This window comes from Phyllostomus hastatus, unplaced genomic scaffold (genome assembly GCF_019186645.2).
Source record: "Phyllostomus hastatus isolate PE091 unplaced genomic scaffold, TTU_PhHast_1.1 phas_contig_524, whole genome shotgun sequence".
NCBI lineage: Eukaryota > Metazoa > Chordata > Mammalia > Chiroptera > Phyllostomidae > Phyllostomus > Phyllostomus hastatus.
In genome coordinates this window covers 5,606,467-5,623,081 of record NW_025333900.1, presented here as the reverse complement: position 1 = coordinate 5,623,081, position 16,615 = coordinate 5,606,467, and the positions used below count along the sequence as shown (strand labels likewise).

Here is a 16,615-nt window from a genome sequence, read left to right as displayed (position 1 = left end):
TCATTTTCTAAAACCTAAGATGTTGACTGATTTGCTGGGTTCTGGTGGCTTGAGCACACGTGGCCTGCGCCGTAACCCTGGCCTTCTGACTTGCAGGCCAGTTCCCTCTCCATCAGCTGTACAGCCAACGTACCCCAGGAATTACTCAGTTGTGTCTCTGAATTTGTAGACTAAAGAGACATAACTTTGCTTAATTAAGTTGGCCCTTAAATTAAATTGCCGCTATAAGTTTAGATGTTAGATGTCTTTGTAGTGCAAAAACCTGAACTTGATGGATGGTGGAGAGTGTTTTCCCTTTTGCAGCCACTGCACCTTTATAGTTGAGCTTCTAGAACTGTATTTCCTTTAATGTACCAGTGTCAGCAAGGTTAAAAACATCAGGAAATCAAATCGATTTTGTCTGTGGAATCTTGAAATCTGATGCCGTCTTCTCTGAGAAGTCCTTTCCAGTGTGGATGCGAAGGTATGACAGTCAGATCATTTCCATATCTGTGGGCCCCTACTGCCTTTCTGTGCAGGAAGCCCATCCAGCCACCTGTGAATCAGATTTACACCTCCCATGCTGGAGAGAGCCAGTGCAGGACATCAAGTCGCTTCCATGATGAGTATCTACTGTCCTACGACATCTCGTGGTTGATCTATTAGTAAAAACATCATTCATCTCTTGATGTCAGGAGCATGTATAATAATTGTTATGAAGGCTTTTCTTTCTTCCCAGAAGAAATTTGGTGGCTGACGACCCTGCTGTTAGTTTCAGAAGTGCTTAGGATCTGATTCACTTTCAGATTTTCTTAATCTAGATTTTCTACGTAGAAACTGATTAATGACATGACAGATGAGACAAAGGCCATCTCTCTTTTAGGCATCTTCTCTCACCCCTTCCCAGTCTCTTTACATCTTTTTCCTAGGAGCCAAGGAGATACGGCCTGGCGGGGGAGTTTTGCTTGGTGATGGAGTAGCTAAGAATGTTTCTCTCTAACAGGTCACAGAGAGTGCTGGTGGACATCTCTTCTTGCCCCAAGATCTTCGTTGGAAGTCCACGGGACTTGGTGTCTTTGCTGTTCAAAGTATATATGAACTCGCCAGGAGGCGTAATGCGTCACCATTTTATTCTGGGCTACCCTAAAGGATCACACGCAGCTTCAGAGACCTCCTCTTGGACATCATCCCTCAGAACCAGTGTTTTAGCTTTCCCATGGTCTGAAATCTGTGTCCAGCTGATTTTGAGCTGGCTCAGGCTTCGTCATTAAATGGCCAGGGCAGTGGTGAATATTCTGTCTGACCAGCTTGCAGTGACACACCTTTTGTCCCTGTCAGAGCAGCAGCTCCCTCTTGAACTTCTGTTGAGTCTTTACCCAGATATGCTAGGAAACAGGCACCAATCCATTCTTTCTGTCTTGGCATTTGCCCATAGGCATAGTCCTGGGCTGACCTGGAGTAGAGGCAGTGGAGGATAAATGCATCTTGCTCAGACTTGTTCAAGCTAGTTCTAGCCTGTTTCTTGCCACAGATCTAGCTTTTAAATACTCAAGTGATTGCTTTTGGATAGGAATGTGTGGATTCTTGGATTGGATTAATTTTCTCCCTGGATTTCTAGTGTTTACATAAGTAGTTATAAAAAATGTTCTATCACTGATTTAAATAGCAGGGCTCATTTTTAAAAGTTACAGGTACTTGGCCAATGCACAGAATAAAAAGGTTTCTTTTTAAATTACAAGTTGCAACACAACTGAAAGGTGTATATTAATTTTTGCCAGGAAAGGGTCAAAACTGAAAATATGCAACAAAGACAAACCAGAACAGAACAAGTGCAAACAGAAGCTGACAAATATATGCCCCTTGTTGGGAGTTCAGCCCATGGAATGTTATGTAGGACAAAAGGAATGGAAGAGATATTTCAGTAACATTTTGTTCTCTGTTAAAAACCTTCTGAAATATAAATCTGCTGTGTATTAGAGAATGGATACAGCAGTTGATTCAAGTTGAATGGCTTTCATTTAACTAGAATATCCCACAGAAAGCAGTTCTTGTTCTAACAACCATATTTTTGCTTTCTTTGACTTAAAGAAAATTGAATTCATGTTTACATATCTTATAGGATTGTTTTATGGACAAAGACACAGGTCAAATCCCATCCCAGCAGAGTGGCTATTGTAATAGCAAATAGAAACATTTCTAAATGAAATAAAAACATTTCTAATCCAGGGCCTGTGGCCCACAGTAATACTGTTGGGTTGGTATTATGAAACCATTCACAACTATAAATAATTCAGACATAAATGTGCTTTTTAAAAAAATATTCTGATTGTTTTTTAAAAATTCGGGTCTCTTGCATACACACATACTCATACACATACCTCACATAGTAGGGAAGAAGGAATATGAATATATGTATAAATATATAAATAATGAGTTGACTTTATTTTGGACTTTCTGGAACCGATCCACTTTTTTCTTCTCCATGATGGTTCCTTGGATTGCCTCCAATTACTGAAGTTCCCTAATTACCCACACATATGGATGTGTCCTTCATGGGCATTGCCATGTCAGTCAACCCAGCAAAAGCTGGTAAGCCAGTGTCGGAGGTTTAAGAAGCTGACCTTCAGAAGTAGGACCCTCATGCAAACGGTGTTCTGTTTTTGTTTCTCATTTCTACACTTCTCAAGGAGTACCTAGGTGCTTGTTTTGTCTTTTCAATTCCCAGGTCACGGTGGCATTGATGCTGGAGTCCTTGCAAATGTAGCTTTTAGCAATAACCGCTATTCCTGAAACATTCTGGCTCTCTGTGGCCTATGGTTTAGTAGAATCTAAGGTTTCCCAGTACCTCAGGGACTTAAACAGAGAGCATACTAAAATTTTAGGGGTATCGATGAAAAGGAAGCTTCTCTAGGAATAAAAGTCTGTCAGGTTTTGTCAGGTTTTAGCTCTGTTTTCCTTCAAGGTTTTTAATCAGAAGTCTTATGTTGGATTTCCTGTCTGTGTTTATACTAATTTGTTGCTTGGGTTTATAGTTTCTATTTGGAAACACCTTTTTTCTTTTTAATACACAGCTCTTAAAAATATAAAGTTGTTCCAACCTGCTCATTCTTACCTTGACCATCTTTTCTGTCTTAATGCTACCATTTGTTTCTCTTTCCTCTTCTCTTCTGGGATTTTATCTTGCTCAGCAGTTTGGTGTGTGATTCCGAATTCTATGGTTTGAGTTTCCTGACCAACTTCTCCTTGCATCTGAGTCTATTTCCTGTGCTTACAGCTTTGGCATTCCAGCCACCGATCCTCATCAAAACTGAAACTTCTAGTGCTAGTAAGACTAGTCCTTACAACACTGTTAATTTCTTTCTCTCCATTTCTTACTCCGTTCTTATTTCTCAGAGATGAACATCTATTTGTCATTAAGAACTTCATTCTGGTGTCACTTCCTGAAGATCTTCTGGATTTTTCTGTTTTACTGATGCATTCTATAAACTACATGAACCTTCAACAGGTCTTTGATAAATTAGTTCTTCCTACACGTGATTTACAATATTATACTAGCTCTTTAAAAATAATTAAGCTTCTCGGTGTTCTTTGCTGTGGGTCAGGACTTCACTTGCTTTGCCATCCAACATAGAAGTTAATCACAAACGGGTCCTCTGAACCAAATAATTAAAAATAGAGCAAAGTTTCTGAACCAATTGGTTGGCAGAAAGGTCTGTACTTCCATCTGTGCGTGGTTAAGAAAATATTTCATGATATTGAAATAGCGTCAGCTTTGCTCTCTTCTGTGTGAGAGTATATCTGTGTGGCTGCGTGTCACTCATTGCTCTGAGGTTAGTGTGACTGTTAACTCCTCTTCTATTTCCAAAAAAGTCTCTGGCAAGGAAGCCGGAAAGCAGATCCAGGTGTTTTGTGCATACATTCTTTATTTGCCAGTTCCTGTGAAGGAGGTGTAGTTTTGCTTTTACTTTTCTCTCTAATGAAAGTCTTTCTTTAGCATGTGCCTCAGAAAAGTAAAGAGTGTAACATCTTGACATTGAAATCTTTGTCTTTTGATTCTCTACCTTTGCTGGTAACTTTTGCTCAAGTAACCTTTGCTTGTAGCTTTCAGGATCTGTTCTCAGACACGTGGAACACTGCTGAATCTATTTCAGTTCAGAATGAGGAGTTTCTGCCTCTGGAAGGGGGTTTTTGCCTAGACTACACACCAGACTCAAAAGCACTTTATGACACAGGTACAGGTCTGTGAGTAACTGATTTTCAGAGAAGATTAACCCTTCAACATGGATTTTCCATGGATTATTCTTACAATAATTCCATAGCTTATCAAATATATTCTATTTTGGCCAGTTCTACAGCTATATGACTTTAAAAAATATATTTTTTGTTCATGAGGTTTTAATTGCTATATAGTACAAAGATTATTTCCCTCTAGTATTTTTCTATTACAACTATCTCTTTTTATTCCTGGAAAACTCTTTATTTTTAGGTTAATTTTCTTTGTCCCAGGAGAGTCATTGTATTAAATAACAGCTAATGCTCAATAAATACACCAAAGGGAGATTAGGAATTATAAAAGGAAAAAAAGGAAATTTTATTCCTTTAGCTCTAAAAAATATTCCTCCCAGTCTCCAATTTTTTTGTGTGTTTCTAGAAACTTAGAGTTTAGGTATATTCTTAATACTATGATAATAGAATTAAATACTGAAATAAAGATCAGATTGACCTTGTTCACATTAACTGAAATTAGGAAGGAGTAATATCTTTAATAATTTTATTAGTATTGGAACAGTGAGTCTTTGAATTTAGCTAAGGAGATCAAACACAGTCATTGATAGTCTGATCATGTAGGCACTTTGTCATTGGTGATGTTTAAGGGTCCATACACATCTTTTTGTCCAGCCTGCTCATTTTACGTTTGGTTTAATTTTGTTCACTTGTAAACCTACTATGTACAAGGCACTATGCTAAGAGGGAGCAATAAAGTTGAATAAGTTGTGGTCTATGGCTTCAAACAAATTAATCTTTGATTTCCTTTTCAGTATTACTTGGGGGTGGGGTGGGTATAGCTTTAAAAAAATGTAAGTGGATTTGGCTAAATATTATTCTTTCTCAGTTTAAGATATTAGGATTTAACGTATTTTGTGAACCCCAAAAAGTGTACAGTAGTGTCTTCAAACTTTAATGGTGGTTTGATCTCTTGTACGAGACAGCTATTATTGCTAATATTAATTAGGCTTTTCTAAAAGGATACTGGATACTCAAGTCCTTCATGCCTCTCTTGTGGGACTGTTACATTTGTTTCCCTCATTCATTTGGGCATCTTCTAGAAAGTGGCATGTGGAGTTTTAGTGAAAAAAATCCTGCATTTGATCGCTGATATTTTTATTCCATAAATCATTCAGTTAACAAATATTTATTTACTAGATTCATGATTGAAAACACAAGGAAGAGTGTATACACTCAGGAAAGCTTATTGTGCAAAGAACTTATTCTTTTAATAATAACAATAGCTGGCTGGCATATTGAGGATTTAGGATGTGTCAGTCATTGTGCTAATCACTTAATCCTCACAGTAAACCTAGATAGGTGGTTATTACCTCCACTTCACAGATAAGGGTTAGTAGTTTGCCCGAGGTCACAGAACCAGTGATAGGACTGGGAGCCAGCTCACACTATTTAACTTCATACCCTCTGCATTAACTAATTATACTTTATTGCTTACCACCTATGCCATTATGGGACTTTCGAAATTGTTTTCATAAATACTGAGTATATACAAAAGCATAGTCACAGAACTAAGGTATATTATAAAGAATAAGGAATCAGCATTCAAGTATTCTCTGCCTAGTTTTTAAAATTACCATGAATTGATGTCCTCTAAATGGGGCCTTCTCTTGCCTCATCACCTTTCTTCCCACCTCAGAAGTAACCACTAAAGAAAAATGATGTTTTAAAATATTTTTAACAAAAGTGCACAAAAACGCACCCCAGCCAGATGATTTTGTTTTCCTTCCTTTTTTTCATCTCTCTGCTTCGTCATCTCTCTTACTTCTTCCCCCTTTTTCTCCTGCCATTGTGAAGCGTAAAGAGGAACTGGATCAGACCTGCGTGAAAAGGTCAGGAAGGTTGTTTTCTGCTGTGATGTTCAGCCTAAGTGGCCTGACCCAGTGTTGGGAATTCTTGATGAGGTCATAGTTCAGTGCACTCGCATCACCCCTTTCCCAAACAAGGCTGCTGTGGAGGGGCTAGAACAAGCAGACCACCCAAGGGGGTGATTTAATATCACTGTGCTGACAGATCTCTAAAAACCTTGTCGGGTTATAATTGACAAATATTAAGGGCTATAGACACATGGTTCTTTAACAGTGTGACTCTTAAAATAGTGATATATTTTTGGTAACCAATGTGAGGGCACTTCATAGCACAATAAAAAACCATTGAGTGGAACATGTTAACATAATAAAAGCTGTTATCCCTTAATGCTTTAATGCAGTCTTTTCAGCCAGTAGTAATACCTGATACAGTATGTAAAAACCAAAATGGGTTCTGGCCTGGAGGGAATAATAGCATTCCTTCATCAGCTGGAAAATATATTCTAATCACTAACTGTATTAAAAAAAACAAGCAAGGAAGTTTGGGATTTTGTTTGTAAATTATACTCTGTTGCATGAAAATTTTTTCCAAGGACCATACAGTTCTGTAGGAGGAGGCGGCAATTTAATGCAGTCTCAGATATTAAGGATTTAGAGCTCTTACTTTGTTACTCCCATGGAATTATAAATTTATATAATGCATTTTAAAAGAGTAAAAAAGAACCACATCTAGCCAAAATTAAAAGTGCTTATAAAGGTATATGCATTGTCTGTATGTGATCACTTGCCCGTACACATTTATGTGTGTGTGTATGTGTGTGTGTGTGTTTCATTAATATTTTTCTAGTGCTTCATGCATTTGTATGTGTAAATGTAGTATGTGGCCTTTATAGAGTTAGTGTTAGGGGACTCTGTGAACCAACTGTATAATTTAGACTTTTATCAGATGTAGTGGTATTTTCAAAGTAAATACTCTTAAAGTGTATGTGTCTATCTGCACCTTCTCTCTTTTTGCTTAGAGAAAAATATATGTTGAAAGATATCAATGTGCCTATTTCTAAGCTTCAAATGTGAAAAAAAGAGCTTCATATGACATTTTGTTACAGTTTTGTACTTTGTCTTAAAAACATGCTGTAAAAATATGGAACTAGAAAATCTTGGCAAATGTAGCCTAAGAACGTAGCTGATTTCAAAGCTGCATTTGAGTCTTCTAAGTGCTGTTCTGTGACAGCTATTACTATAGGAATTGGCACCAGCTAAGAAAATTTACAGTTTAATACTTTTAGAGCAAATAATTGCTTGGGATGCTTTAAATAGCACAGGAAATGTGTCGAGTGTTTACTTGACATTTGTTGTATCGAACACTAATACTGAAACAGATTCTTTGACCACAGAGAATGCCAGTGTAGGTGGGGTGGGGGCAGACAGGAGAAAGAGACAGACAAAAAACAGCCAGCACAATTAGATAAAAATTAAATGACAAGTGAGCTTTTCATGATATAATGATACCCCCCAAAATGCCCATTTGTTCGATCAAGTAATCTTTGATTGTGGTAACAAAGCAAAATAAAACAACTCCCTGACACGTTGTTTCTCCTGGTTCTAAGGCACTGAATTAGATCCAAGTCTGTCTTCTCCAGGGGTCAAAAGCTCCCAGCTTTGGCCGCTTGTTTTTGTTTTTTTTTTTAAGGTCCTGAAGGCAAGAGGAATGACCTCCCTTTTCATACAAAAGGAGAAAAGAAAAACCCTCTTGTTATCTGCTTAATCTGCACATGCTTGTGAATTTTTTTTTTTAATGGCAGCTCTGGTGCCTCATTTCTCAGTGCAGCTCTGTACTTGTGATATTTCCCCCCAATGCATTTGGCATTCTCTGAGTCTTCTCTACACCCTTTCCAGGACTGTTGATGTGGGTCCTATCTTAGAATGGGGTCTAGTGCAGTCTAGTGCAGCTCTTAAATGCAGATCATTTCTTTTTGCACAAACTGCTTACCATGCATAGTGATTCAGTTGCATTTAATGAAAAAAACATAGGGTATATTTTAGGCCACTAAATCCTCTCTCATTCATATATGTATTTGAGTCAGTTATACAGTATCTTTAAGGGACTTTTAAATGCTTATGTTAAAAACAGATTGGCATGTGTGATAGGTCCAGGAATATGAAATTGTGCAATGTTAATGAAATTTGTTAAAAGCTTCTTCCTTCTATCTTGTCAACATGAGTTGCTTTTAAATACCCAAGGGAATTTTGAAAACAACAATAAAAAGTTAAAACTTTACCCTGCAGTTAGGCCTAGCACCCAGAACACTCAGCAGCCAAGAGGCTGTATTAATGGCTTTTCCACAGATTTGAGATTTGACCTTGAATAAATCATGTTAACTTCTCTGTGCTTCAATTAGGTTTTGAAAGATATGTGTGGTTATGTATAGCCAGCGGGAAGGCAATGACTAAAGTTCACAGCAAAAGGAGAACTTCAAGGAAAATTTTATTAGAAAAGCGCAGTGGCCATGAAATGCAAGCGAGCCTCATGTAGGGTACTATTAATAAAAAGTCTTCCTAGGGCCCTGGCTGGTGTGGCTCAGTAGAATGAGCACCAGCCTGTGAATCAAAGGGTTGCTGGTTCGATTCCTGGTCTAGGGCACATGCCTGGCTTACAGGCCAGGTCCCCAGTGGGGGAGGCGCAAGAGGCAACCACACATTGATGTTTCCTTCTCTTTCCCCCTTCCTTCCCCTCTGTCTAAATAAATAAAATCTTTAAAAAAGTCTTCCTAGGGAAGGTAGGGAGGTTTTTTTCTAATACTCTTACTATATTTTTTACAATTAAAAAAGCATACATACATTGTTTTATACTTTCAGTATGAAAACCTTACATTCAAAAATCCTTTTATGTAAATTCTCGAGGTAAAGGGATTTTTATTTAGAATGTTATTTAAATTGCAATCAATCAGTAACACATTGAAATTAATCATTTAATATACACTGACATTTAATTTTTTTGATTCAAATGAAATTCCAAATTGCCATTCATTTAGAAAGTTTAGAACTAGAACTAGAAAAGTTTATTTCTAGAACTAGAAAGAGTTCTAGTCTGTTGCTACCCCTGAGATGATCCAAATGGTTTTTTATTCATATGGGGGAGAAAGGAAAAAAGTAATCAATGTACACTGAGCCCCTCCTATGTGCCAAACACACTGCTAAGCTCTTGGTCCTTAAGTACCTCATGCAATTTACGTTCAGAGGGCCTGTTTCCCCTTCCTATTGTGTCAAGGTGCAGTTGGGAGGGTCAGAAGCCACAGAAAAAAATAAAATCTAACCAATGACACTGATAATAAAAAGAGGGTCTTTTTATTTGGGGGTACCCTGAGCTCTACAGGGCCACCCAAGGCTGTGGGGTCTCAGTAAACTGTCACTTTTCAACCAGTGTGCCACATCAGTAGCTGACTTCTTAGTCAGGGGCACTGACCTCCTGTCCCTTAGATTGTTAAATGAAAAATGACAACAGCCAATACAACAATAGCCGTCCAGTGTGAATAAATCAAATTTATACCTATTTTTGTCAGTTGGCAAAAAATACATTTTTGGTGTGCTGCAGAATTTTAGTTATGAGTGTATATGTGCCATGAGATGGAAAAGGTTGAAAATCGCTGTAGTCAATCACCCGCTGATGGGTCCCCCAACTTGGAGACCTCCCCTAGGCGTAGACCACTAGATTGCAAAACAGGGCCAAACCGCTTCTCCCTGGTCATGCCATTGCAGTTAATTTACGTTGTTGTAAAACAACAAAGTTGAAGTGCCTAAAGTTTGAAGGAAAGATTATTGAGAACCTGACTGGGAGTCTCAGATGGAGTTTGGGGGTAAGTACAAAGGCAACAACTCCAAGATTAGAGGAGAAAACATTTCAGAACAAGCTTATGTATTTCACACACTATGACTGACTTTCTCTTTGCTCTCTCCATCCAGCCGTTACATTCACTCACTGCTTACCCCACAGGAAGGCTCCTTTTGATGTTTCCCTTTGGCCGCTTTGCCAAAAAAGATAAATATATACCTTGGGGGAATAGGTTGTAAGAGAGAAAAGGCAGAGGTCAGAATTTTTAATCCTGGTTCTGCTGATAACAAACTCTGTGACCAGATACTTTGTACTGCAAGGGAGGATGTTTATAAAGTCTGTTCTCAGTTGCCAGGTGGCAGCCATCACTCTGTAGAAGGGCTTGTCTCAGGGTTTCTCAGATGTCTGCTGTGTTTGGATTGCAGCGGTACCTAAAGAACCGTCCATTTGGTTCTTTAAAACCATTTGGATCAGCTCTCGGAGGCTTTTAGAACTATTCCTGGAGGGGTGATAGCAGCCTTTAGAATCCTTAGCAATTGGGACTGAATTGTCAGAAGGAGAACCAGAAGGGATAAAAGCTGGGTGACAAGGAAGGGGGTGCCAAGCTCTTCTGAAGCTGGTATCCAGACTTGTTGGAAGGTTATGCCTATGTGGTCAGTTACCTTAATCTTGGTATCTCTTGTGATTTGAATATAAGCCCTGCCATTTCCTAGGTTGGCCAAGTCACTTAACTTCCCTGTACCTCAGTTACTTCATCTGGAAAGGGGATTATCAATGTAAGGGCACTCGCTACCTAGTAAATGCTATTTGCACTTTACCTACTACTATTGTGTTATTGTTCTCCTTTGGAGTTTTATAATTTATTTGTGTGGCATTTAGAGCCAGGTACCAGGTGTATGGGAGATGGTGGTTGCAGGGCTGGCGAGGAAGACCTAAGATGGTAGGCAGCATGGACAGATCCTGGTGTCTGCCCTTGGTCTCAGACTTTGCCTATACATTCCGTGTTTATTTCTGACCATGGAGCTTTGCTCCTTGTGCTCCCTAACCTCTGTGCCTCCACCTTGCCACATTCCACCCACATTCCGTCCCACCATGAATGACCACCTCAAGCCTCTCCTCCTCCAGGGCAGAACGGTTTCCCCTCTCTTTCAGTCCAAATTAATCTGCCTCTCTGCTGCCCTTCATTCTAGTGTACTTGTCTGCACAACTCATTTCCTCATGCCATTTATTGCTTCATTTTGTTCCTCAGATGTCTGACTCCTCTCATCCTCCAGGTGAGTGGGGCCTTTGCTACCTCTCAGCACCCAGGGCAGTGCGGCAGCAAGAACAAGGAGCTCTCCTTTCTTCCCTCTCCGTCCCCCCTTCCCCCAGCCCTGCTCCATCTAACTGTGACCTTTATGTCTGTCTACCTGACACACTCCAACTGAGCCACATTGGCAAGGGCAGGAGCTCGCCTTTCTAATAAGCTCATGGTTGAGGCATTTGCTTTCTCTAATCCTTAGCGCTTCTCAGGTAAAACGAGGGTCTAGACTAAGTGACCTCTACATTTTTCCTCGCAGCTCCATCATTGTAGAGTCGTACGTGGTGAGTAAATGTGCAGTGAGTGAACAGATGTATCTGAAGTTGCTCAGTTGTGGCTGAAGTTATTTTGTGCCCAAATAGCATCCGTGCTTGGTAAATGGAGAAAATGGTGTATATCATTAATTTTTCACTTTCACTGGACAGAAATTTTGTTAATTTTGATCCTTTCATACATAGTGTGAATTTATGTTCGTATCTGAATTTACATTAATAAACTTGACTATTAAAAAAGATTTTCTGTGCTAAAAAGTAATACAAATAATACCACCAACTAGTCAATGTTGAGTACATAAGAAAGGAAAAGTATATAAGGAATCATTTTACAAGTTCCTTTTTTGTGCATTATATTTTATTTACTGTATATAATTATATAATATAAATATATAAACTTTTGTAGTCTATGAAGTAGTTTAGTATTTTGAAAATTTTCTGTAAGTACTTAAGAGACTTAAACTATATTCTTAAAAGTTTATAATTTGGACTTGTTTTTTAATTCGAATTAGGTGTCTTGCCTGAACCCAATTTACTGAGTGTGCGCACGCATGCACACACACACATACACATATTTTGGTATGTTAGGAGAATTGATATATGGGGTCCAGCACAAATAACGCCCCTTTTTTATTACAAAATCTTTTATTACAAAATCATAAGCATGTAATTCTGTAACCTAACAATATCACACTCAAACACACCATATGAGATTTTAGGTGAAATGTTCAAATTAAAACTATAAATTATAACATCCCTGTTATTACTCTACTGACCATATGCAAACAGGTGTTACTTCTGCTGGACCCTGTATACGGTGATTGAAATTTTCAGTAAGTTTCACTTTGGAATTATTTGAACATTTCATTTATTCCCCTGCTATAGTATCTATATCCTGATCCAAAATTGATTGTTCATTTACCATATTGGAGGCATCTATTTATGATTTTACTGATACTTGAAAATTTTAAACAATGAAAGATTTCAAATGCACTTATCTTAATTTACTAGGGAAAGAGAGAGGAAGTGAAAGAGGGAGAGGAAGAGAGACATGGGAGATAATCTGGCCACTTATTTAGGTTTGTAATCATGTTTGTACATATTAGAACACCACAGCAGTGACTTCATAACAGAGGATAATTTTTGGTGATAAGCTAGTATATTTTTTCCAGACTAATAGCACATTCTGAAAAAAATAGGTTTTGAAATATTATTTGTTGTACTAGTTCAGATCAAGGACAGAATATGTTTGCTGTCTGATTAGGCTCCATATGGTTTGAGCTCTTCTGTTGGGAGATCCACCTGAAATAGGACTCTGTTAAGAAATTATTCTATGTCATACATAATCAGGTTTAAGAGGTCTTAGTAATTTGCATTTAATATGATAATTACATCATCCTTAAAAAATTCTATGAACTTGGATGTTTTCTGATTCAATTTAGCAGTGACACTAAGATAACACATTAAAATCTCTCTTAACATTAGTGGGAACCCTTCTAACTTTTTATGCTTTACAGAGTGTAAGAAGCTCCCTCCGAGTGTTTCATCTTAATCCAGTGATTTGAGTTCATGTCATAACCAAAATGAAAATGCATGTGGGTATTGTGGGGAGGGGGCCTTGAAAGACAAGGGGTCAAGAGGGTAGAGAAATATCAGCTGCCTTTATTTAGCAAATATTTACCAGTCCGTCCTGCCCTTGTGGATCTGCTCTTTGTGTACTGGGACCTGACTTGATCAAAAGGGTCTGTAGTTACTGAGTTTTTTTTATTTTTATCTTAGAAATGCTTAGGCTTCACTTGATGCCTTTTTTCTCTTTTTAAAAAAATCATGCAAAAAATGTTGGAATAAAGGTAGTCAGATTGTAGAGAGATGATTCTCCCCCTTATATGGGTATAAATATTGTTGTAGGAGAAAACGTGGGAGTAGGTACTAGCCAAAATATATACACTGAGTGCGAGGGACAGCTGACCTCACTGACTTACAGAAGGGAGAAAAACAGTTCCAAAATATTTTTCTCAGGATATTTCAACCAATTTTCTGACTTTGGTTTCTGATTTGCACACTGTTTTTTGTTTTTATTTTTTGTTAAATCTGAATAAATTTACTGTGGATTGAAAGGAAAGAGTAATTCTTAGGCCTCCATATCTTTAGGTGGTGTGTCATTTCCCTGTTGTGGAGACATTTTCCAGTTTTTACTGCTGTGTGTAGTTCATGCTTTTCTATAGATGTTTTGACTCCTTGAGAAACTCACAGTAACAAATTAACAATCACATGCCTCTGGAATGAAAACCTGCAGTAGTGGAGTAATAAACAGCAATTTTGGAAACCTTAATAAACAGAAAACTCAGCTTTCATCCTTAAGATGACTCTAGAGAAGGAGATCAATGTCCACCAGATACAAGCAAAACACCATTCAAAGCAAGAGGAAATAAAGGTGCTTCCCATTTTACTTATCCAAGGAATCGTGGTTTAAAAACCTAGAACCATTCTCATTCTTTAAAATGTTAATGTCATTATTTTTAGTTACCCGACCTTCTTTCTCTGAACTAGACCATAATTTAGTGAACAAGTTTGACTTAGTAAAATGAGTTGTGTGTGTTTGGGACCTCCACATTGGTCTTGAACTTCTCTGGTGGGTCTGGGATAACACCGGGGCCCAGACCTTGGTGGGAAAGACCTGAAGCAGCACAGCCCTAATGCAAAAGGCTTCCTGAATGCTGCACATCCATGTGCATCCATGTGTGGTCTGTCCCAGAAGTTGTCCCATCGGAACTTTTATATCAGAGCGAGGTTGGAAATAGTCATCTGCGATGGCTACTTTTACCTTGTTCATGGGGTGGCTTGCTCTGACTGTGGTTTGAGTAAACTGGATAGTCTCTCAGCAATGAATGCTTGATTTGGTTAGAGACCATTGTCATGGAAGATATTACAGCTCCTTTGTTACCATACACGCTTGGAAGAAAACTCTGATACCCACAGAATCTGAAAGCCTTGGGGTGTTGGATTTCTCATTCATCAGAACGACATTTAAAGAACTTGCTGAGGTTTCATTAATTTTCTTTCTTTTTTTAATTGTTGTCCATATACAGTTGTCCCCATTTTCCCCGCCACCACATTCCCCTCTCCCTTACCCCCACTTCCTACCCTCAATCCTTCCTCACTTTGGCTTTATCCATGTGTCCTTAATACATGTTCCTTGATGACCCTTCCCCTTCTTTCCCCTGTTATCTTCCTCCCTGCTCTCCTCTGGTTACTGTTAGTTTGTTTTTTATTTCAGTGTCTTGGGTTATATTTTGCATGCTTGTTTGTTTTGTTGATTAGGTTCCACTTATAGGTGAGAACATATGGTATTTGTCTTTCACCGCCTGGCTTATTTCACGTAGCATAATGCTCTCCAGTTCCATCCATGCTGTCATGAAGGGTAGGAGCTCCTTCTTTCTGCTGCATAGTATTCCATTGTGTAAATCTACCATAGTTTTTTGATCCACTCATTGACTGATGGGCACTTAGGTTGCTTACAGCACTTGGTTATTATTGTAAATTGTGCTGCTATGAACATTGGGGTCTGTAGGTTCTTTTGGATTGGTGTTCCAAGGCACTTAGGGTATAATCCCAAGAGTGAAATTGCTGGACTGTTTTCCGCTGTGGCTGCACCAGTCTGTATTCCCACCCACAGTGTACTAGGGTTCCCTTTTCTCCACAACCTCACTAGCACTTATTGTTTGTTGATCTGTTTATGATAGATTTCATTAATTTTCTATAGATTGGGGCTAGTCATTTTTTCCCACTCACTCTTTTCAGCCTCTTGTGAAATTTGTCCATATTTAGCCTGCCAAATTGAAAGGGAATGACCTTTTACTCTGTGCTTAGGACAATGAAGTTCTTTCCTCACCTGGCTGGAATAGCTGATTTGGCTAAAATTCCAGTTTGAAACATGTGAGTCACACAGAGACAAAGATTTAGATGTTATTACCATGAGAAGAATCTTTTGAACGTGAAGTCATCATGTTTGAGGTTACTTTGAACTTTCCTTGTAGTCTCTTTTATGATTTGTACCAGAATCAGCACGCTTTAGTTTTATGCTCAAAGACAGTGGAGTAAAATCGGACATGAATATGAAATTACATGATGGCCAGCAACTTTCATATTATAGAAATGTTGTACTGTGATAAGTATTTAGTGTAGCTACTTGGCTCATGGCCTGTTTTTTAATGATTGTTGGATTCAGGAATTTTGAAAGTCAGTTTCTGTGTAATTTAAATTTCCTTCAGTGCAAGGAAGTACACTCTGTTATTAATTTTAAAAAATATATACCTACAAGTTAAAATTGTATAATTATTTTAATGTTCCAGAGCCTCTTTTCTGACTAAACATTGGAATTTACTCTGTTGAATGCAGGGAAATTGTCCCGAAAAGCTTAAGGAAGTTTTTAGTCTACACAGGGAAATTTGCTAGATTTAAAAATAAAAGATTTAACTAAAGGATGATATATAACATAATTTTATTTTATATATAAAAGATTGCATTTGAGTTTTATCTCTTGGCCCTTTTTTAGGATTAAGTAATAATTGCAGCTTACTTTTTGTAGTTGATTTGTGGTAATAAATATGTGTACGCTGACTATAGCTAACTGAACTCATTTTAACTGTATAAAGATAGATGGTCTTTTAGAGGATCACAAAAAGTAAATTTTTTATAAAGTTAACATGTCCCCAGAGATGGCACACTTGAGATCTTAAAGTAGGAAAGAAGGATAATATAATATTTCACACTTTCTTGTGAAGGAATACCCTCCTATATTGAAAAGTGAAGAATTCAAAGTTTAGAATTTTTAGGTGAAATAATTTATAAATCATGGCACTAACTTATTTAATCCTTAGTAGAATTTTTCTTTATTTCTAAGAAGCTTGCATAAATGTTTATATGAACATAGCTTAACTATTTTAAATATAGCACACCAACATTACTTAAAGACGACTTTATGCATAACTATATACATCCAAATTTCTTAGGTAAAAACAGCTTGTACCTTCTTTGGAAGAAAAATCTTATTATAGTTGTGTGGGTGTTTAAACTCTTAACTATAACAAAGTTTTTGGAGTAGAGTGAACAACTAGTATCATTTTTACTAGTATTGTTTTAA

General features: G+C 37.8%; 1 protein-coding gene across 9 annotated transcripts in view; it reads left to right on the top strand.

Annotated features, from left to right (window-relative positions):
- ATXN1 (ataxin 1) overlaps window positions 1–16,615 on the top strand; it is a 383,702-nt gene that overhangs the window by 19,989 nt on the left and 347,098 nt on the right. For 2 of the 9 annotated variants that reach the window (XM_045847133.1, XM_045847139.1), the window contains exon 3: window positions 983–1,067. The exons of the other annotated variants lie outside the window; for them this stretch is intronic. The gene's annotated coding sequence lies outside the window, so the exon portion shown is untranslated. The remainder of the gene's footprint in view (window positions 1–982; window positions 1,068–16,615) is intronic. 9 annotated transcript variants of the gene reach the window in all.